This window comes from Megascapheus bottae, chromosome 9, assembly GCF_031878675.1.
Source record: "Megascapheus bottae isolate mThoBot1 chromosome 9, mThoBot2.hap1, whole genome shotgun sequence".
Taxonomy (NCBI): Eukaryota; Metazoa; Chordata; class Mammalia; order Rodentia; family Geomyidae; genus Megascapheus; species Megascapheus bottae.
In genome coordinates this window covers 51,387,900-51,411,680 of record NC_143517.1, presented here as the reverse complement: position 1 = coordinate 51,411,680, position 23,781 = coordinate 51,387,900, and the positions used below count along the sequence as shown (strand labels likewise).

General features: G+C 39.7%; 1 long non-coding RNA gene across 3 annotated transcripts in view; it reads left to right on the top strand.

Annotated features, from left to right (window-relative positions):
• LOC150059167 (uncharacterized) overlaps positions 1–23,781 on the top strand; it is a 68,471-nt gene that overhangs the window by 23,034 nt on the left and 21,656 nt on the right. For 2 of the 3 annotated variants that reach the window (XR_016536605.1, XR_016536606.1), the window contains exon 3: positions 8,011–8,122. This is a non-coding gene — a long non-coding RNA (uncharacterized LOC150059167). Of the gene's footprint in view, positions 1–8,010; positions 8,123–9,075; positions 9,142–23,781 lie in introns of those variants that run through there. The other variant, XR_016536607.1, reaches the window with a different exon arrangement.

The window sequence follows — 23,781 nt, the reverse complement described above, 5'->3', positions numbered from 1 at the left end:
AAAGGGTAGGAAAATTGAGTCATAAAATGGAGCCAGGCAAATTGAGGGGATGGGAGGGGAGAGGGAGAAGAAGCGGGAGGGGGACAAGGAGAGGGAGAAGGACAAGGAGAGGGAGAGAAAGAGGTAGAGGGGAAAAGGGAAAGGGGGAGGCAGAGGGGAGAGGGAGAGGCAAAGGAGAGAGAGAAAGAAACAGAGAGAGAGAGAAAGAGAAAGAGAGAGAGAGAGAAAGAGAGAGAGAGAGAAACAGAGAGAAAGAGAGAGAGAATGAGAGGGAGAATGAGAGAAGAGGAGAGGAGAATGAAGACATTGATCAAGATGTCTTACACTCAGAAACTGACATGTTGAATTGAAATCCCTTTGTACAACTATTTAAAGATAATTTAAAAAAATTTGAAAAATCAAACAATTAAGAAAGCACTTGTAGCAGAGAGCTTCGCTGTGCAGCCTTCAGATTACATTTTTCAAGAGTAAGTGGGACACTGACTACACCAGGACTCATATATCTGTATGACCTCTATAGCAAACTCTATTTTCTGTTTCCCCCCTGGACCAAACTTGGCCATCTAATTGTCATCAAACTCATAAGATGTTTGTAAACAACATAGAATGGAGCTTCACCTTGTTATTTTTCTCCTCATTCATAGCTCATGGCATCTCTATGGCCATCATGGATGGACAAGAGGAAGTGATTGACCTAATATAGAGCCAGGAACCAGTGCCTCACACCTGTAATCCTAGCTACTCATGAGGCTGAGATCTGAGGACTGTGGTTCAAAGCCAGCTCAGGAAGGAAAGTCCAGGATTCTCTTAGCTCCAATTAACCAGCAAATTGTCAGAAGTGGATCTGAGGCTCAAGTGGTAGACTCCAACTTTGGACAAATAAGCTAAGGGACAGTGCTCGGGCCCTGAGTTAAAGCTCCTGTACCATGCACACATATATGCGTATATGTGTGTACACACATGCGCCCGTGCGTGCACACACACACACACACACACACACGGAGTCTAATTTTGTCAGATACTTTGTATCTCCCCTCTCTCTTCACTACTAGATTGGTGCATGCTATTTCTCTTTTGTAGATGAGGATCACACCATAAATGGCTGAGTTGACAGTCAAATGTACAGTGACTAGAATCAATAAGTTCCCTTTAAATGTCTGCCATTCACAAAAAGCCTTTAGCATCTTCCACCTGTGTTGAAGACCCATGCCTTTCTCTCTTTGAATCCATTCAATCCACATTAGCTACAGCAAATGCTACCTGTATGATCATGGAATGAGTTAGGAAATTTCATGCAGAGCCAGGTGAATGGCTGGATTTCAGGCCAATCTTCAACATAAAACCCCATCCTGGAAGAACAGAAACCTGATCTCACCTTTGCAAACATTTCCATCATTAAATTTATTGATAAAATGCTTATTCAGAAGATAAAGTCATTTCTCACAACTAGAACCAAACTCAGGAGGAAAAAAAATCTCAGACAGGACAGATTGTCGTGTCTTTCCCCTCAAATGTCAGTAGGGGGAGCTCGTGCTTCGTCATGGAAGAGTCAGGCATAAGAAGATTGTAGAGAGCTTTGAGGAAGAGATCAGAAATGCAGATTGGGGTGTGGGAGGAAAATTAGAAGGCAAAAAAAGCCCCAAACATATATTTCATATTTCCTCTCAAATGTCACAACTTGGCTTAATTATGTTTTGAAAGATAATGTGTGCCATCTAGAATAAATCCGTAATTCTCTGCCATGCACCCTTTGCTAACATTTCTTATCCAAACATGTGAGGGCATCATCGGTTGGAGTGTGGTTTCTTCCAGAGTTACACAATTGTCTGAAGCTAGAGCAGGAAACAAGATTGTTTGTGGCATTTACCAGTGGGTATCTAAATGCTGACCTGGTGACTAGACTCAAATGTTCACGTAGCAGTTGGGCATCTGCAGGGTAAATGTTTGCTGCGAGAAGCATGGAAGCTTTGCCTGGGACAGCATGCAAGAGACAGTAGAGGCAGGAAGGCGTCCTTTCCATACCCAGTTATGGACAATGGAGCAGTGTGCTCTCATTGTGGTGATATAAAGAGTACTAAAAGGGTGACTAAGAGTTGATTAACAATGTGCGTATGCATATGTTTACATATGTATGTGGCTGACTGTATGTGTTCATCATGCATGTTCTGAATCACTGACTGAAGCCAGTGGAAGTCTTTAGTAGAAATTCTGAAAAGAGTGTGCTTGCTCCTTACTAGACATTGTGTCAAGTGATTCTTTCTCCAGCCCCAAAAGAAAAATGAAGGAAAAACAATGGACAAAAAAATGCAAACAAATAAGTAAGAAAGATCGTTTTTTCACCAGTACAGTGAAACAAAAAGAACAACTGCTTTCTTTGAAATGGTTGGCCTTGTATTTGAAAGAAGAGAGGTTGGTAGTCTCTTATAACTGTGTCTAGAAAGATTTGGGCATTCCTATTAGCTAGAATTGAATTCAGATCTGTTCTTTATTTCTGAAGCTTCTGTGAAAAGGAATGTTAACTAATTTAATCAATCTTTTGCAGAAAAGAAAAGGAAAAAGGATAAAATGGAAGGTGAGCAGGTAAATACAGATACCGCTGGCTTTCTTACCAGGTTTGTTGCTGAGCTTCCCTGTGCCCCAGGGGCTGGTGCAGTGTGTGAACTGTAGGAGAGTTCTGCCACCTTGTGGCAGGACTGGAAATGAAGTCTAGAAATCAAGAAGTGACAAAACGGCCAATACTTGAAGTGCCTGGAGTCTCCAAGTACCTGGGCAGAATCATTTGAGCTAGAATCCCTCTCAGATCAGAAGGTTTGGGACTCTCTGACATTCCTCCGCCAAATTTCAGGTGAAGACATTCACTTATGCAGATTCATTACAGAGTTTCCCTTAGTTCCAATAAAATGCCTCTAAACAGGTGTCTTAGCAGTTTTCCTAAAGCTGCTTTCTACTCTATATACATGAGAATAAATCTAACCTTAGGGCTTCTGATAAATGTAGGTGATTCCTGGGGAGGCGGGGGAGAGATGAGTATATTTTTAACTGAAATAGAGACCAGAAAGCAGACCAGGATGATAATACTTGTGTTTGGGGGACCCATTATTTTTCTAAATATGAAGCTATCAAGAAACCTTTGAAATGCTTCCTTCTCAAATACTGTAGGAGGAGCTGTTGCCTCATCATCCACTTCACTTGGCATATTGGAGAATTTTTTTCTACTCAGTTTTTATCTGAAAACAGAATGATTTTTCTTTGTTGAATGTCCTGAAACCTAAGGGTTATTAACCAATACTGCAGAGTTAATTTTTAAAGATCTGTTTATCTAGCCCAACAGTGTTATTACATTAGCCAAAGTCAGAGAAGTTACCCACCATAGAAATAATGAATATTTAGAAATCTTTGGAGATTGGTAATGAGGTTGTTAAAGATTTTTCTTTTTTCTGATTTATTTCTTTCATGGAAAGTGGATGGTCCTAAAGACAAGAGACTTGTCTTTAATTAGCAAACAATATGTATTTTATCAATTCCAAATAAGGTGAAATATATTGGAGTGTTTAACATCCCTTCGGGTGTGGTCATGTGAAATTTTGATGTACCAAAGTCACCTTGAAAAGGAGAGAGAAACAGAACAGGGCTCCATGTCAAATGAAAGGCATTCAAATCCAAGCTCAGGTTCTCGCTAACTGCAAAAATATGAATAAATGATGAAATCATATGACCCAGTCTGTAACACTGGAGCTATGTGAATGATAACAGAAGGCTTCCATGATGAGGAGGAATCTGTAGGCAAACCACTTAACACTGCTTTATTATAAGAGGGAAACAGACATAATTTTATTTTTCTTTTCATTCATTCATTCTTTATTTCTTTCTTTTTTATAGGTCATGAGGCTTGAACTCAGCCTGGTCGTTGTCTCTGAGCTCTTCAGCTCAATGTTACCACCCTATCCTTGAACCAAGCCCCACTTTCCGTTTTCTAGAGGTTAATTGGAGATAAGAGTCTCAGGTCGTTTTGTGCCCTGGCTGGTGTAGAACCTTGATCCTCAGATCTCAGCCTCCTGAGTTGCTAGGATGACAGATGTGAGCCACTGCGCCTGGCTTCAGACATAATTTTACTTGTTGGATGTTCCTCATGATTTGCTTTAGTAGATTCTGCCATTAGAGGAGCTTCAAAAATTCATTTTTTCCACATAGAAATGATCATGAAAGACAAATAGCATGTGTAATTGATTGGCTACTTGTGGACAGCAACTGTGCTTTAATTACATGGGGTAGGAATTTGGACCAGATATCTCTTCTGCACGAATATATAGTAAGCCAAGATGGGATAATGATAAATCCTACTTCGATTTCTCACTTGGTTTTGTTTTGTTTATTTTATTTTACTAGTAACATTGGTTTGACTATTTTGTAATTTTGATTTGCAAATGAATGTCTGAGTACAGCTGACTTCATTTCTCTCCAGGCTGTCTACCCTCCCTTTCTCACTCTAAGCTCTACGTCAATAATTCTCAGAAACTTTTTAGTAAGCTAAAAGCTCAGAAACAAGCTATAAGCTTCTACAAACATCCTAGCAGAAGTTGAGACTGCTTCTATCTGGCTGATGTGGTCCTGAGGGTTTCAGTAACCCCACCAGTAAGACCACACAAGTCTGACACTCCCTACTTTCTCCTTTCTTTGAAATGTGTGTCTTGAACACATGGTAGATGGAAAGGGATTAACGCAATAGTGTGACAAGGTTAACGTCAAGTTTAGAAATAACATGACAATGATGCATGCCTGTAATCCCAGCTACTTAGGAGGCAGAAACAAGAGGACTGCAAAGTTATTGATGCCCTCGTTTAAAGACAAGTCAAACAAGCATATAGGAATGCTTCTCAATGACTCAAGTGGTAGAGCTCTGGCATGTACAAGGCCCAGTGCCCCTCTGTCTCCCAAAATATGGGAGAAAGAGAAGGAGGAGAAGGAAAAGGAGAAAAATTGTCATCGATGAAGATTTTATTGGTAGTCTCTGCCTAGTGAGACATTTCCTTGTTCATACTTCTTTTGATTTGGTTTCCTTTCATTTGTGAAGCTATGCCACATACCAATTGAACTCCAAAGGTTGTTCCTTTCGGTTCTCCCTGCCAATTCCTTTGCTGCTTTCAAGAAGTTTCTGTGCATGTGTGTAGAGAACAGTGTACAATGGAAATCTCCAAAGGAACAGCGCAGGTCCTCAGAGCGCCCCAGCTTCACCTTCCTGCAAAGCAACATCACCTCTAGCTGTCCTCGTAAATCTGGTTTTGTCTTCTTCACTCATGGACACAGCTGGGCAGTTTGTGTTTTCCTGCATGGGGACCTGAAAGCTCTCCATACACAGAGTGGAGAAAGCATTAGCCTCAGCTCCTCTCTTTCTCTTCTTTCATTCTTCTGCAATGCTTTTGTCCCGTCTGAAAATGATATTGCCCATATTTTGTTTTCTGCTAATTCACATTTATAAAGTAACAGGGTTATCTTTCCTTTCATCTTCAAGCATGGCCAATAATAGAAGCTGTGAAATATTTCAAGGATATTAATGCCTTGAGGACCACCGTATGTTGGAAACAGTGTCCTAAAAATCGTTGTGTAGCGAGTGGATGTACATGGGAGAATTCTATTGTGTGTCTAATGCACATTTGAAATGTGGGGTTAAGTAGTTGAAAACTAGATTGTTCATCCCATATCTCCTCTCTCTCTCTCTCTCTCTCTCTCTCTCTCTCTCTCTCTCTCTCTCTCTCTCTCTCTCTCTCTCTCTCTCTCTCTCTCTCTCTCTCTCTCTCGGAGGCTGTATTCTAGCTGAACTCTCACTAAATACTATAACAGTTCCTATTTGTTTTCATAGTTTGAAGCAGGAACTCACCCAGGCTACGTTTGAATTGGGCTGATTGCCAGTCCATTGCATGGATCACTGCCTGGTTCCATTTAGCTGTAAATATAGCTAAAATAATAGTTTCCCACATGATTATTTTGGACATTATCATCTAAGCATATACAGTCTGCTGCGGGTTACCTATTCTGATGGTCTGATGGTCACTGCTCACCATAAATGTCAGTATGGCAATGGTTTCTAGAAATGACCTTAGTATGCATAATTGAATTTTTCTGGCATTAGGAAACAGAGCACATCTGCACATCACAGCTGGCAACCTCTCTTGTTAATCTAGGCGTAAATACAGCTGGGCCAATGAATGAGCATTAAAGAAAATCCAAAACAAACAAATGGAACACAATTCAAAAGAAAAACATAACTAGGACTAAAAGTCATTGCAAAATATGTTCAGCTTATTGACTCATTTATTCACCAACATCTTGAGTTAAGGAATAAAGTATATAGGAAATCCAGCCTGTCACATATGCAAGCAGTACTTAGTCCATTATGAATTGCTTTCCACAAAACAAACACATAAAATTGTGAAGCAAGCTAGCTCTGAAATATTAAATGATAAGTTTGTAGAGTTTTTTCTGGGGAGGGGGAAGGACACGTATTGTCCCTTTTCTGACTAGCCAATTCAGGCCATAGTGGGGGGTTTGCATATTCAGTGTTTAAGGTAACAGTATCCACACAAAGTGGAGAAAAGGAAAGTTCTAAAGTGTTAAAGTCAGGATGATAGGGAGAAGATGATCAAGTAAAGGTCCTCAGACAATGTTAGAAAGTCCCACAGACAAGAATTTGGGATACTCAGAGACAAAATATTTTGAGTGTGTATTTGGGCTTCTAAAGAAAGAGACATTGTGCCCTTCTACCCTTCATGCATCATCCAAGATGTAGAAGAAGGAATTGTAAGCCCAGAAGTCCTGAAGAATCTGGACAAAAGATGCTGGAAAAGCAACCTGCAAACAGAGGAAGTCTAAGACTAACATTGTTCTTGCCCGTCAGTTCAAGAGCTAGCTAGCTAACTAGGATCGCTCTAGAATAAGAGTTGCATATTTAAGAGTAGTTTTATGCTTCCTTCAGTTGAAAATGATGGATTTACAAAGAGATAGGTTTAGCCAAAAACAAATCAGATGCTCATCCTTGCTAACAGAGACAGAGACAAGGAACTGGAGATCTCAAAGTAGGGACAACAATATCCAGATTCTCTCTCTCTTGCCCCTTGTATTTCCCTGACATATAAAATCTACAAAAGTTCAATATGCCCCTTCAAACAGAATAAATCCTGAATGAATGGGAAAATTATTCCCCCTGCAACTCAGCAGAATGGGGGATTTATCATAAAAGTAATTTAAAAATGGATCTTGCTATAATGTTAATTTTATTACATTGCCTCAGTTTGGAGATTAAGATTTAAACCAAATATACAGTAGAAGGTTCTGTGATACATTTAAACCTAATGTATTGTGGGCTTCATTGCTAATGATAGCACACCCAAATAAATTTAACTAATTATGAGTAGAGATACTCTTAGAACTCAGAGAAAGGATATGACCACTTTCATTGGTAAAAGCAAGTTACACAGTCAAGCTAAAAGCAAGAGATGGGAAAGGTTCCCTACCTAAATTGTGGTGTGGTTTCAGGCATGGAAGAGATGTTATTTGTAATCATTCAACTCTCCACAGATGGGATTAAATCCTCTTTGAGTGCTAACTACTATCCAGACACTTAGTTGAATGCTTGTTCACTACTTATCTCTATCTGTAAAATGGTTTTATATAGTTTATTATTATTATTATTCTTTATTTTCCTGGTATGTGAAAATAAAACAGGCTCAGAGAGGCCAAATAATTGTCTACTATCTCTACTGAACAGGAGACTCAGCTGAGGTTCTAACCTGTGTCTTTTAGAATGCAAAGCTAGGATTTGCAAGAAAATGCTATTGGACAGGTGTCATGTCTCTTGATGTGCAACCAAAATCCCTTTCCTCCACTGGACCTGGACGCTACGTGATTAGAAAACTCTTCAGTCCCTCCTTTTGTTTTCTTGCCCAGTCCTCCTCCATTTCTTTCCCCCTTTGACTTGCTAATTAATTCAATGACTTTTCTTTTGTTTCCTATTAGTAAATAACATCATGATGAATACCATCTGGAAAACATTTATCCAAGTCATCGGTGGAAAGTTTGACAGAACAGGAGGACATGAAAAGAGACCCTCCAGAGGAGCTGTGTCCAGGTAAGTGATAAATTACCAGCCTCTGCTTTACCTGCCAGGAGCTCTCCCTGGAGCTCTGGGAGTCGCACCTTTCCTGGTGCCAGCTGTGTTACTTGGCCTGGGCTCAGTGGCGCATGCGCCCTCTGAATGGCGTGAGGAGGTTAGAACCACTGAGCTCACACACACAAACAAGCTCACAACACAATCTGTTTTCCTCCAATCGTTTCACGAGCCTTTCCCCTGACAATCACATATCAAACGTTCAGCAGTCCAGATAGATCTCAACAGCTGGAGCCCAAACTCCCAGTGAAATTGGAGAAGAAGAAAAAAAAAAAACCACCTCAAAACATGTTGATAACTTTTAATTGGTCCCCAATGTAAAACTCAAGGAACAATTTATTGGTTGATGGACTGAAGAAACTTCCATCTTAGCAGAGCTGAGAACTGTATGGTGAAAATAAACACACTACAATTCGTGGGTAATGATTAGAAAGTTCATTTTATTTCATGTGGGGTATGGTAATCAAGGGAAATGTTGCTTTCGTTTACATATATTCCTGGTGAAATTAACGATGTCTATTTAACTGTAACTACAGGCACCTGTATCTTGGGCCATGCTGTGGTTTTTTTCTAATAATCTTGAGTTCTCTGTTTCCTTTGTGATTGCACGGACATTTGCTAGGACTGAAACCATTTGGTCCCTAACCCAATCCATCTGAATCAAGGGGTTCTACAAATGGGACCCAGCATTCCCCTTGTAGAACAAGCTCTTTAGTTATCTGCTGGAATTTAATGGCTAAGAACTGTTTCAAATTGTACTGGTCCACATGATTTATTGCTCAGAGTCATTGGGGTCTGAGGCCATTCAAGGACATCAAAGTCTCCTATCCAAACCCTTGTACTTGTGGCTGTCTTTGGATGGCCTGGCTAGAGTCTGGTCCTGTTGGTAACTTCTTTGTATTTCTGGTCTTCAGTAATGCTGTCATATTTCCTCCTCCACTGTCTCTGACCCTTCCATTGAGACTGTGCTTCAAAAACAAGAGCAGACAGTTCAGAAAGGCTATTTCAATCCCAGTTTACAATTTGGACTCTTCAATGGTAAGTTTGATTTCTGAGGCCTTTCTGAGGGACTGGGGCAAATTGAGTTAATCGGGTTTGCTCAGTTCCTTTGATTCTCCTGCAGTTACTCTCAGATCTGGCTCCTGTCATTTCAAATTTCTAAGCTTGTGGGGTGTGTGTGTGTGTGTGTGTGTGTGTGTGTGTGTGTAGAAAATTGGATAATATATTCATGTACTTTAAAGCAGCTTGTAGTCCTCATAGCAAAATGACTTATATGAAATAGAAATGCTGTACCAACAACCCATATATTGCCTTGAGATCTTTTTTCTTGCAATTATAGTGTACACAGGTAATTGGTGTATAATCCTGGAGGGCTGATTCTCAATTCAGTGGCTTTTGTTTGCAGCAAGCAAAGTGCTGCATGCCATTAGGTATTAAATGAATGTGTTTTAATGTTCAAGCTGCTCTGAAGAAATTTACAATTCTGCCTTTGACTTTGAACTCTGTGTGTGTGTGTGTGTGTGTGTGTGTGTGTGTGTGTGTGCATTGTACTTGCTGTCTTTTTATATCTAAAGTTCTTATAGTAATTAAGTCTTTGAAATGATTGAAACTTAACTCTGGGCATAGTGGCATATCCCTTTAATAGCAGCACTCAAGAGTCTGAATTGAGGAGTACAAGGCCAGCCTCATCTATACACACAGTTCCAGGACAGCATAGCAAAACAAAAGTAAATAAAAGGCTTATATTCTGAGTTTCTCAGTTCATATCAGACCAGGACTAAAGTAATAGGAGATGAGAAACATTCTCATCTCTCTCTAAATGTCTACAGAAACCTGTACACACTCAGGATTTCTCCTAAGTAACTCTGAAAGTTTCCAAAATGGTGTTGCACCCATGAGTGATAAACCATTTTCTTTCATGGGCCACACAGGCCTGCCATTCGTTTACCTTCTAGTGTTATTTCAGCATGTTCTGGTGATAGATCCAAGTTCACCAACTCCATAGCAGCAGCCAGGAGAGTGGGTATTCAGGATAATGGTGGAAGATGACAGAGGGTGGTTGCTAAGCCTTGCTCTCTCTACTCATGCTGTCAAGGTAACAGTTGATGATGTTTACAAGGACATCGCTGCTTAGCAACCTCAGTGCTGGATATTTACCCCCTAGTATGAACACTTTATTGAGTTAGCCTGGAGATTTTATTTGACATTGTAGTCTGTAGTCACTCACCCAGAGAAATAGATATGTGGCTGGGTTGGTAAATTATCAGTGTCAGATTCGATGCCTACAATCTGACTTCCTTTTATTCCCTTCTAAATCCAGCTTTCTGGCTTTGAAATGACTTGCAGAGACACACAATACTGGTCTTCCATACTTCCCTCACATGCTTGGAACCACATGACTTTATCCCTGCTATTGGTGTAGCTGGAAGGTCTGATGATGAGCCTAAATGAAAGAATATTAGATCTGACTCGTTGACAACATCTGCATGAAAAGAAAGGCACTTGAAATGCAAAAGAGAGGCAGGGAAATCCCATGATCCCTAGAAACATGTCTTCACTTGTTCGCACGTTCCGCAAGTACGTGTTAAACGCTTACAATGTTCTAGACTAGGGACTGCAAATAGGTTCTGTCTCGTGTGCCAACTTTGATCAATTGGTGGTAAGTCTGCCGTTTGGGCTCAGCAGGAAATTGTCATGAGAGATTAGTAATGTCAGCTCTGGAGGAAGGATTAAGCTGAAATGGCAGCAAGCACACTAGGTATTTGCCATCTCTGCTCCAGCTTCCAGAGATACAGCAATAAATAAAGGATGTGCATATCTAAATGCTAAACTCCCCACTTAAATGAGTTCCCAGCTTAAGAAAACTTGAGGGCTCGTAGGTCCTTTTTTTCTTTTAAAGAGATGTCCCTCTGTCTCTCAAGTGAGCCTTGCCCATCTTGGCCTGCACTTGTGCTTTTCTTCTTATGATGTCATATTTGCATGTGGATCTACAGTATTTGCAGCCTGCTGTCGTCTTCCATCCCCGCTAATGCACAAGGCTAATTCATCGCCAGCTCAGAGGAATTGGAAATGACATTTCAAAGAAAAATTTCCCCCTAACTCATGAAAAGTCTGTCCTGGACCAATCTCAAAAAGTTCAGCTCCCTACAGAATGATATAATTTGACATTCCCAATTAAAGTAGCCACAAGGAGAGTCAGGGGAATGAGAGGAAGAGACTCACATGGCAAGCAGCAAAGGAAAACCATTTAGTTGTCTTGCATACAGATGAAGGAGACCTCTGCCCAGAAGCTAATTATCTACAGCATTAATTCAAGATATGAGAGACAAAGGCTGCACCTTTGTCAAAAATGACCCCAAGGTAGTTCATGGAAGCTGATTAGTGGAAGTTAAGCTGGAGGAGAGGCCGGGGGAGTGTGTACAGGGAACTGTGATTCATGCTAACTTGTCTCATTTCCCACAAGAATTGCTAGCATGTGAATTCTATAAAAATCGATTCATCATTTAAAGCCAGATGCATCCTTTATTGAACCTGGCCCTTCCTTATTAAATATAGTGATTAAGACCAGAAATAAGGAAATAATACTTAGAACTATTTATCATTGTTCCTATATATTTTACTGCTAATGAAGCAAAATACATTTTTATTCAATAGATATTAAGATAATCAAATAGAAAACCCAGGCGTCTCTTCAATTTCCTGCTACAATTAATGGAAGGGTAGAAAGTTCATTTAAAAGGAAAGGCTCTCCTTCACCTCTGAAATCAAAGTAATTAAAGCATCTGGGTTGCTTTCCTTTTGGATCTTAATAAGGGAAAGATCATTCTGTTTCTACAGTTGGCGGAGTTTCATGTCATGCTTGGTTTGCTTTATAAAAAAGAAGGGAAAAAAGCCCTTGTTAATGCATATGCATTATCTGTATTATGTCAGTCCATTTCTTCAATGGAAAATTACCATTTTATTTTCTTAATATCGCCCTTTTAGTTTTTTCTTGGACAGAACTTATTTTTTTCTGGGAACTAGCCTTTCTTCCCCTAATTTTGACTACTTGATTTCTAGTAAGGATATTCTATGCTGGGTACTGGGCTTGAACTCACTTGACCCATAGCTCTAGCCCAGTTTACTGGCTGTTACTTTTTTTTCACATCTAAAAGAATTTTATTTAAACCAAGAATTACAGTCTAAAAAAGATAGGAATCTCAATTTTGATGATATACATTTTTAAGATGTAACTAACCTATCACATTCAGCTCTGTTGTATTTTATAGGCTCTAACCCCAGCTTCTTTTCCCTGGAAACCCTTTAGAGGTTCTGCCTTCCCCCACTGCAGTTTGGCCTGTTTGTGTCCCTGCCCTGCTACTCAGCTGCCACCCAGATTCCTCTCTGTTCCTCTCTGTACCTGCTTCTGATTGTCAGGGTTTAACCAGAGTTCCTCTGGTGACAGGGAGCCCAAGGTCTCTGTTGCAGGACAATTCTGGCTATTTCATCTAAAGGCAACAGTGGTTTTCATTCCTAATGTCAGGGTAATTGGGGGTAGCAATGATTATTAAGTGATGTACCTTCTATGTGGTGAATATAATGTAACCCTTCTACTGATTACAATAAAAATACAAAAAAATATTGAGGGTACTCGGGGAGAAATAATCCGGGTAAGAGATAGTATAAATGGCTGTTACCTGTTTTTAAATCATTTTTTATTGTGATTAATAGAAGGGTTACATTATATTCACCAGATAGAAGGTGCATAACTTCACAAACATTGATACCCTTTCTCATGACATGGTCCCCATTTCCCTTCCACCCTCCCCCCACTTATCTTGATTTCCTCCCTTTCCTATCCAATTTCTAATAACAAATTAAGCACATATAAAATATATTAACAAGTGAAAAATTGTAACAATATGAGATAACCAAGGGATGGCAAAAGAGATGAGCGATACATAGTACATTAAGGACAACAGTCACTCATTATATGGCTTTTGTTTCCTTCTCCTGGATGTCCTTACATTTAGTGTTGCACTATTTGGCCTAATGTCTCTAGATTTTGTTCTATTGTAAATCTCTGCTAGGAGAGCCCAAGGTTTCTAATGATTATGACAAATGAAGGAAACCATTGAGCCTATCTAAGTTCTTTTGAGTCTGGCTTACTTCACTTAATATGATTTTTTTCTAAGTCTTTCCATTTCCTAACAAATGGGGTGATGTCATTCTTTCTGACAGCAGCATAGAATTCCATTGTGTACAAATACCACATCTTGTTGATCCACTCATCAACTGAGGAACATCTGGGTTGGTTCCGTATCTTTGCTGTGGTAAATAGTGCTGCAGTGAACATCATTGTGCTAGTGGATTTAGTATATCCTTGTTTCTGGATGGTTGGGTAAATGAATGGCTGTTACTTTTGAGATAGAGTCCGGAGAACTTTTTTCTTTGGCCAGGGCTAGCATCAAATTCCAATCATTCTGCTCTCAGCCTCCTAAATAGTTAGAATTCCAGCTCTGAGCCACTAGCTTGGGCTCCATATTGAGACGTGATCCTGCTCCTTCCCACCAGAGTGAGCACCTTCCTTATCACAGTTCCTTCCCTGATACTTTCAACTTAGGGAATAGAGCTGAGTGCAGGTTGTCTCTTCCTATTGCCTGAAGTACTTGGCACATGAGTTTTCCTGCATGCAGCATAGCACAAGTGGCAATCTACAAACAAGACAGAAGACAATGGCATGGCCTCAAATCAGACCAAAACATGTGCCTGAATTCCATTTTCTACCAAAGTTAAATGGCTCAGATTCATGGTTCCCATACAAGCCAAGCCCAAATAATACTCTTCGGTGATTCCTCTGTAATTCATCCAATTCAATTTGGATATGGGCACCAAAGTCTCCACTAGTGAAGGAACTACTAACTCTCCTAACAATTGACTTGACATTAGTGATGAGCCACTGGCCAGCAGTTAGAATTGGTTATGTCTATGCATCTTTTAGGGGCTAGTTGGAAATGGGTGTGGAAACTGGGGCAAGCTCCAGGCACACCATGACAATGGCATTCAAAGGGCAAGGGCCAGGCTCTGTCCATTTCAGAATTAATGAGGACACATTAGGTCAGGATTTAAGCAGTCTCTTCACTTTTATCCTTCTTCAGCTTCTCTCCCTGACTGTCTCAACACTTGCATCATCTAGAAGCTTTGCTATCCAATTCACCTCTTAACATCCTGTTTGCTCAAACATTATCTTTTCACCCTGAGTTTCAGCTTCCTAAGTGAGTTTCTTCTCAGTTTTCATGCCAAGGGCATTAATCTGCAGACAAATTATCTTTGCCTACATCTGTACTGACAAGAGCGGCCACATGGGTCTATTTAAACATATGCTTTCATTAATTCAAATAAAAAGTTGGTGATAGAGCTACATAACCAGATTTCAAGTACACATGTGCCTAGCAGCTGCTTGATTACGTATTTCCGGAATGGGAGAAAATGCTGTTAGATAGTTCTAGCCTATAAATGGCACTTGCCTGACCAGGGCAAGTTCTCTTGGCCACCTCCTTGGTAACTCCTAAGAGAAGACTGCAGGAGTAGAATACTGAAATATAGGAGCCAGAATGGTTTCTCTCTCTTCCAGGCATGGAGGGCTTCCATGCTTCACCTGGCTCTTGCCTTTGCTAGAGATGCTCTATGCCCCAAAATTGATACCGTCCTGAACATTTTCCTGTTGGAAACATCTAACAAAAATGAGCAGGATGGGTGTTTAAGATGAACCACTTAGAACCTGATTCTAGTCCAATTCTTTAATTTAGTTGAAGAGGAAATCAAAGTCCAGTGAAGCAATTAAGAAATAGAATCTGGCTTCAGACGTTGAGCTGCTGATTAAAAGCAGTAAGTTCCAAATGTGTGGACAAGAATTAAATTGCTGGTGTTCAGATCTCAGTTCTACATTGTAATTTCTCATACGGTTACTCCAAGGAATTATCCCAAGAATCTAATATGCTGGGGCCCTAGAAACTACTGTGGAATGAAAGAAAGGTCAGAGTGGCTCAGACTTCCTCTTTTACTCCCTTCATATTGACCAGGAAAGCAGAACATCAAAAAGGTTAAATCAATAGCAAATTTCGCACAGCTCTTTCACCCTGAAGTTATTCTTACCTTAAGTATTTAATCACCAGAACATGTTGTCTAAGTAATTCTTGCTTCTATAGGTTTTCTAGAAGTATTTTTCCTCCTCCAGTGGAAAATACTCAAAGTCACACATTTGTATATATTTGCATGGCACTTTGACACCACTGACAGTATCCTGACAGATAAATTGATGTAGATTTGTCTCACTGGGACCTTATTACCAGAGTAAGTATTGCTATGATTTGTCCATCAGCTGGTTAGAAATGGACTCAAAGTCAAGGGCACAGTCTAGTCTACTTTCTCCATTACTTCCCCGGTCCAGGAAAGCTGTGACATACACTGCACAGAATGAAATTGCTTTTTGACAGTTTTGGACCTACCAAAAAAAGCACCATTTTCTAACCTAATAATTAGTATCTTCAATTTACAAATAAGGAAAAGTCACTCAGACAGCATCAGTAATTTGCCCAAACAGCTAATAGGTAGTAGTTTCTATTCTAAACCCTCCCACCACGTCCTATTTGGCACCTATTATTAGTTCAAATTATCATGTTATGAAACTGTATTTTGAGCCACATGTTCATGACTTTCACTTTGCCAGTTTTGTTTGTATTTGTGTGTGCTGGTTCTGGGAGTGTATCAGCTCAGGGTGTTTGTGTGATCTCACTTGGCTTTTTCATTGAAGGCTCTACCTTAAGCCATATCTCCACTTCTAGCTTCTTGCTGGCTAATTGGAGATAAGCATCTCTCAGCTGACTCTGAGCCAAGATCCTGAAATCTCAGCCTCCCGAGTCACTGGGATTACAGGAGTGAGCCACCTGCACCGGCAGCTTTGCCATTTTTGAACTTACACAGCCTTTGATTCCCTGCAAATCTTAAACTCAGTTTTCATCTTTTTACTGGAATTTCTTTCTGTCATCTCTACTTCATGGCAAATAGCAAAGCTCTTAGCAGGGAAGCTCTGTCAAGATTTCCCCCTACAGTCAAGGGTTAATTTGCTTTCTTAAAAATAAAACTTTCTGGGCCTGGAGGTGGGCCTAGTGGTAGAGTAGTAAGACCTGGGCTCAATTCCTAGATACCACATACATAAAAAAGCCCGGAAATGGTGCCGTGGCTCAAGAAGTAGAGCTATTGTCTTGAGAAAGCCCAAGGACAGTGCTCAGGCCCTGAGTTCAAGTCCTGGGACTGGAAATAAATAAATAAAACTTTCTACAAGGAGTACTTGGTGTTCAGTTACTTTTCTTTCAATCTCAACATCATCAAGATTGTTTTTATTTGTGCTACTGGATAAGTAGAAGATTTATCGAGCAAGATATATCCTTAAAAAGACATTTAATGTAAACTTCAATGAGCACATTATTGTACCTACTTATTAGTATAGTACGTTATTTCAGAATAAGTGTTCAGTATGCAACCATCAGATCTTTGCCTTCTAAACTTAATGTAGCTCTCATTCTTTCAGCAACTGCTAAGCCAAAGGCAGCTTTTTATGACATAAGGCTGTGACAAATGGAAAGACAGTTAACTCAAATATTTGAAAGGGGGATGGCCAATTGCTTGTTCAGATTGAGATAAAATATCAGATACTTGGATTATCTTCCTATTTTCCCCAAGCATTTTTTTAAACTCAGTTTACCAGTACAGTACCACAGATACTCCTCTGTTAGAAGAGTTGTATTCAAAATTAGACATCAGGTTTAGCCTTTTGCATGTTATACATGCTAAACAGAGCAAACATGTTTCCAAAAATGTAGAGAGAGACAAGAACCTTGTGAAATGATGAAATGGGGTTTATGAATGTTGGTTGTTAACACGTTTTAAGTAAAGGTCACATCATAATATTGGAAGCTGTGGCATGTATTAAATTGGAACATTTAGAAAGAAAATAATTTAAAAATAACCTGTAGAGCTATGTTCTCGCTTTCATTATTTGCAAGAATTATTGATTATTTTGTTGTGGGTTGATGTAATATAGCACATACACGGTTATAAATGAAATATTAAATATATAATATATTAAACTTTTACATCAGACCTATGTGCTGTATGTAGAATGCATATGAATTTCTGCCTGGAAATTTCTCCTTCCCTCATCCCTCTCATGGGGCTCAACTGATTGCGGCTCAACTGATTGCTGCTCTGTTGTCTTCAGAATCATTTCTGGACCAATTTGCTCAGGAATAGAGTGTGCACAGATGAGATCTGTATTTTCCACACATTGCCATGCGCTGTGTACAGCTGGACCTGTCCCAGTTCACCACCCCAGAGCAAACAGAGACTATTAATATTTTAGTGAATTACCTTTGGAGCACTATTTTAAAAAAAAGGGAAGTCAAGAGTGTGAGCTAGCTTCCTTCAGGGACTCTGAAACCTGGAGCATGCTTAGCCCTTGTCAGTTCTGTTCCCTGAGATCTTTTGCCTGTTAAATCTCAGCACTGTCATCTTTGGCTATTTTGGCACCTTTATGCAGAGAGTAGCAGCCACAATCTTAGCTTTATTCTTGTGGTTTTGCAATACTCTCGTTTGCTTGCTGCTGGGTAAAACATGATTTCCAGGCAAGGTGTGAAACATATTTAGAATCATTTTGAGAAGGAGCAGGGAAAGGACAGTTTCAATTCATGATAAACTAAAAATCATTTGTTTTTCACTGCAATAAGACTTGATTTTCAGATTGATACCACAGTGACTCATATTCCATTCAACATGAGTTAATAATATATCTTCTCAGAGCTTAGAACCCACCAAGGGACCTAAACTACGCTCATTCTCCTGGTGGATTTTTTTTTTTAAACCCTATTCAGGCTTCCTGGATGGTTCTATCATTGCTTGGATTTTCAGCCCTTGAATTTCACCTCTGGCTCAAAGCATCTTGGAGAGAGCAAATTGACCACTAGATGGCAGGAGCGCTCCGTCTAAAAGGAGGAGCCGCAATTATGTAGCAAGCTTTAGCCTTCCTCTGAGTCCTGGCAGGAGGTGGTGGTGGGGGCGTTGGACACTGATTATTGATTGGTCTACTGACCCTTGTCTCCTCCTCCTCTCTTCCAACACTAATTGCAATCCTGGATGCTGTGGCTCTTCAAGCATTCTGCCAGGATGGTAGCTTTGAAGACATTCCTGCTGGACCCCAGTCAGTGGATCTGCAAGATGACAGAGCAGCTTTAGCCCAAGGTGGCTTGAAAGTCTTTTTTTTTTTTTAACTTTCCCAGCTCTGTGATCCTGACAGTCTTTTAAAGAAGGGCCTAAATATGTCTGGGGATCGGAGTTTTAGCTTCTATTGGGAATAGTGTGTTGTCAACAAGGTCCATTTCTCATAACCCGTTTTCTGCCACACATGGATTTGTTCATTTGTTTTCTCTTTATTTAAGTGTGTATATTTAGTATTGAGATATCAGGGATACAGTTACATCTGAGACATATTTGGGCCCTGCAAGAAACCTGTAGTTTAGGTATCAGAGGCATGAAAATATCTGATGGTTGTTACAAGAAGAGGGAATAGAAGCCATGGTAGCATTTCAGTCACAGGATAAAAGACCACAGTGCTATCAAGGTCAATTAGGGGACAGATTCGGAGAGTTCCAGCCAACTGTTTTGCCTAAAATTAAGAAGACTGTAGCCCATCTGAGGTCAAAGAATGCTGTCACTTGACACTTCAGAAGTTGTTTGGCTGAAACAATAGGATGAGATGAAGATAATGGATGAGCAGGAAAGGCAACCAAGAACCAGACTGAGATTGTGTGCCATGCCCAGAAGTTTACTTTAGCCGAGTTTACTTGAGCACTGCAGGGCCATGAAAGGTCACATAAAGGCAGGGCCCTGGGCTTATCTGATCTTTAGAGGGATCATTCTGACAGCCATTAGAGAGAAATTAGAGGATTCCTATTGGAAAAAAACTAAAATAGTGACAAGCAGACAGAGAAAAGTGAGTGAGTGAGTGGTTACAAGAGACAAAAGGATATTTAGAGATGTATTATATATGTGGCTCAGGTGAGAGAGTAGCAGACCCAGGAATGAGCTCTCGACCTTTATCTGGGGTAACTACAAAGACTGAGTCTAGCAGTAGTAGTGTCACTTGGTGATTTGCAGTGTACTTTTGTTAAAACCAAAATAGCATGAAGCTATAATTATTTAATAATCATTTCCCTTTCATCACTGAAATGACATTCAAGGATCATCTGCTTTATACAAAGCAATCTGTCAGGTTTCTGCACAACATTGAGGTAAATGAAAGTGCTTGTTTCCCAACCTACAAAGAGCCCAGAGAATAATTTTTTCTTTTTAATATACTCTTCCTGCATATTTACTGTTTCTTATAGGATTTTAGATTTGGGCTCTATATTATGCTGTTTCTCAAGATTGTTTTCATAACTTTTCATCATTTCACTTAAACTACAGGGCACGTGGGGGCAGGTCAGCAATAAAAAAGTTGATGATGTCATAAAAGGCATTTAAAATACTGTTGAATAGAATAAAACACATCGGTAATGATTAAAGGTACTTCTCACCTATAATTTGGAACTTCTGTTAGTACTATTATGAAAGTTGGAACAAAAAAGAAGGCAAAAAAACAAGCATTTCATCTCATTTTCTTTCTAATGACATTCTTATAACATGGTAAACTCAAAAATAGAAAGCAATGGAGAAAAACAGAAAATAACAAAATAATAACAAGGCTGTTAACAAGTAGATTGTATAATATGAGAACTGAATGTGATGCAGATAGCATTCCAAAATTAAAGTCTAGGGAACTTCACTGTGAAGACTTATATAGGAAGGCCCACTGTGTGCAGATTTAGATTCTGAGCCTTTTTGGTCATCCAAATATACAAGTGTGCATGCATGTCCTTACTAAATATTTACTGAGTTCTTATATTTCAGGGCCACTCTGATCATTTCTGATCACAGAGTTAATAAAACAGGGGTATTTTCTCAGGGTACACAGGATCTAGTGGAGACAACAATCTGAGACAAAGAAACACACATGCATTGTGCTCCTGCAATGAACAGGTTTGTGTTAACCCACCACGATTTCTTCTCCTTGTGATTACACGTTTATGGAGTAGATATTTAGTTTTGCTTGTGAGACATTGAGAAACGAAGGGAGTTATTGAGTCATGGAGACTGATACATGCCCTGCTCAGCTCCATGGAGCTATAATTCTGTTGTCTTCATGGTAGAAGGAAATAAGCACCTGCTGAGAAGAGGAGGGGAGCCTCATAGCACCTTAGGAAGAGCTCTGTTCCAGAGACAGCAAATGTGCGAGGCTTCATCTTACCTATCCTCTCCAATTGATCCTAAGTAGCTGCCTGATGTGCCAGGCTGAGTGGACTTCCTGGGAAGAGAGAGCCTGTTTCTCAAATGAGCAACTGCTTAGGAAGGGAGAGGAGTGACACTTGCATGTATTGTTCAATCTTTCCCTGCACTAGGGTTTAATCAATAATATTGACATATTTAAAGAAAGGAGCCAGGGAAAGTTGAGATAGATTGTCTGGAAACTGAGAGCCTTGAGAAGTGATGTAGGCTAGAGACTGACATTCAGGTCTCTGAGCATCTGGACACTAATGGAAGTTACAGTAAGCAATTGTCAACAGGGTATCATGAATCTTGAGAATCTACTTTGCTCCACCTCTTTGTTCAGGAAGGCCTTTTATTATTTTCTAATTTGATTTAAGTTGCATTTGAATGAAACCTTTTCATTTGGCACCCAGTAAGTGTACATATGTGCATGTTTTGATACCTGCACAGTGTATGATCAGTCATTTCTGGGTTCTGTGTGTTGGGAGTATTCAGTCTTTCAGTTCAACTGCCAAAACTAGGAAGAGACATAGCTGACAACAGATTTGGAGTCAGAAAAAATGGGTAAAATCCAGTTTCTTAAAACTATAACCTTAAGAATTAGGTCCTTCATTTTGGAGAATTCAATCCAAGGTCATAACCTTCTATGGTTTCTAAGTGGTTAGGCCAGTTGGTCATGAACTTTGCCTGGAAGTCTTTCTTATACTTTTTTCAGTTAGCCCAAATAACTTAACTTGTAGACTATGTAATCATTGCAGGAAATTGATAACAAACTCAAGAAACTCACAGTCTCTGTTTGGACCAATACATACTTTAAAAATAAACAAATGTGCCAATTAAAACATATATGAATTCAACTTGGCAAGAAACTACTATTCACTTTCTCTTCTCACTGGCATCTTCCCAGAAGTCTTTGTTTCTAAATGTATTTAAATGCAAATTTTAAGTTTACCCACACATTCTGTTAATGATGTGAGAGTTCTAATGTATTTTATTTCTCACTTAAACGCTGAAGCAAAATGCAAATTTGAAGAACACTGAAAGCAGCCTTTTCTTTTTTGCCTTTTAAAATACTTGGAACCAGTACCATTCTTCTGGTTGAAATGCACAGCAAAAAAATATTCATAATGACACTTGGTGCACAGCTTTGGCAGTAGGCTTTGTATTTCTTGCAAATGAATATTTCAGAATTGACTCACAGAAACAAGGGATGCCGTATAGAAGTGCATGTGAAGTAACTTTCTTCAAGGGAAAGTACTTGAAAATGTTGTAGACTTGATAAATACTGATGCTCTAGTGGCTTAGCAATCTACAAAGCACATGGGACTAAAAAGAAGAGACTAGGAAGAGGATAGCAATAGATGGAGAAACCAGAAAAAAAAAAGAGAGGAAGAGAAAAAAAGAGCTGTAACCCACCAGAATTTCAGTGATGACAGGATGGTTTATTAGTCCAAATTCTCCAGAGTAGCAGAAGCAATAGAACATTGTATATTTAGAGATTTACTAGCTTGTTTTACATGATCAGAGTTGAAAAGTCCCACAAAGGCCATCTGCAAGCTGTAAGTCTGGGAAACCAGTAGATACACATTACAAGGAGTAGGAAGCCACAGAATGAGAGAGACCAAGGATGCGTCTCCATGCCAAGGCTGGAAACTGGACAGGAAAATCACTGGAGCACGTCTGCATTCAAAGGCTGAAGAGTGTAGGAGTCTTACATCCACGCTTGCTGGCAGCAGCGGCACACATCCCTGGTCCTGAGGGGCAGAGTCTGCATGCATGTGAACTTCCTCCTGTCTTCTGCTTTTTTTTTGTCTGTCTGGCCCCCCCAGTCTATTTGTTTGGTGGCACTCATATCCAGGACTGTTCTTCCACAGATCTCCACGTCCATCTTCTCAGGAAACACTCTCTTATACACCCGGAATTTGTTTTATGACTCTTCCAGGTGTGTCTCAATCCAGTCAAGTTGGTAACCACATTAACCATTTCAGGTGGTGAGCTGGGTCTTAAGGATCAAATTACCAGATCAAATCAAAGAATCTGTGGTTTAAAGCTGCTATCATAAAGGTAATATAATCCCCATGATGCTGACCTTAAGTTCCTTCCAAGTGAAACTCACTCTTTTCATCAATTGGTGGAACCAAAACCTTCCTCACATGTACTCTGGGCTTGGCCATGTTTCATGTTTTGTCACATGGGATTTCAGAGTTTATGAAACATGGGAAATGTGCAAAGTGTGCAGGGGAGTGGTGTGAGCTCTGGTCTAGATTAGGATAAAAGGTCTTATTGTTACCTTCACAGATGGTCACAGTCACAATAATCATCATCACTGTCACAATGCTAATGACATCCTATGATGGGTCAATATGTCTTCATTGCTTCTGGATGGCCTGGGGCAGAGTCTATTTCCAGCTTCTATACGTGACTGGTGGTCCTTGCAGATGGGTCCTTCTTATCACGCTGACCTTCACTTTCTGCCATTACATTACATCCCTGATGTGGGTCTTCTGCCACCACCTGTAATCACACTGGACCAGGATTTACTCCCCTTCTCAAGATTCTTAGCCTAACTATGATCCAGTTAGACATGTAGTGTAACATATTCACTTTCACAAGCTTTGAAGATGAGTTTATCAGATCTGTTGCAGCCCATTCTCTGTCTGTCACTGGGACACAAGTGGCCCATCCCAGAGTCAGAGCTGAAGTAACAGATACTTGGATGAGGTCATCTTATCTTTTCCCAGCCCAGTTCATAATTCAGTAGGATTAGCACATTCACATAAGACCAGCAAATTAAGTAAATAAATTCATACCATCATCTGATAGAACATCAAGAATGGTGTTGATTTTTTAACTTTGGAGTGGTAGGCCACGTAGCACTCAAATAACTCTAATTTATTATCACAGTTATTTCAAACAATCATTTTTAGTTTTGAAATTGTACATCTTCATTAGCAAGAATGAAATTTTGAAGGAGAATTGTTTATAACATAGTATAATTCCCTATCCTCCTACTATATTGTCCTACCCTGACTTTCATTTCCGACCTACCTCTACCTATCACCTTCTCTTTGGACAAGTTAAGAAACAAGTGTAGAAGGACTTGTAATTCAGCATTTAATCAATTTTCTGGCAAATATCTTGTTGTTCCTCTTGGATCTTTCTAAAAAATTTGTGATTATAAATTAATTGTAGTAAAGCGCTTTACAACTTGCACAGAACAC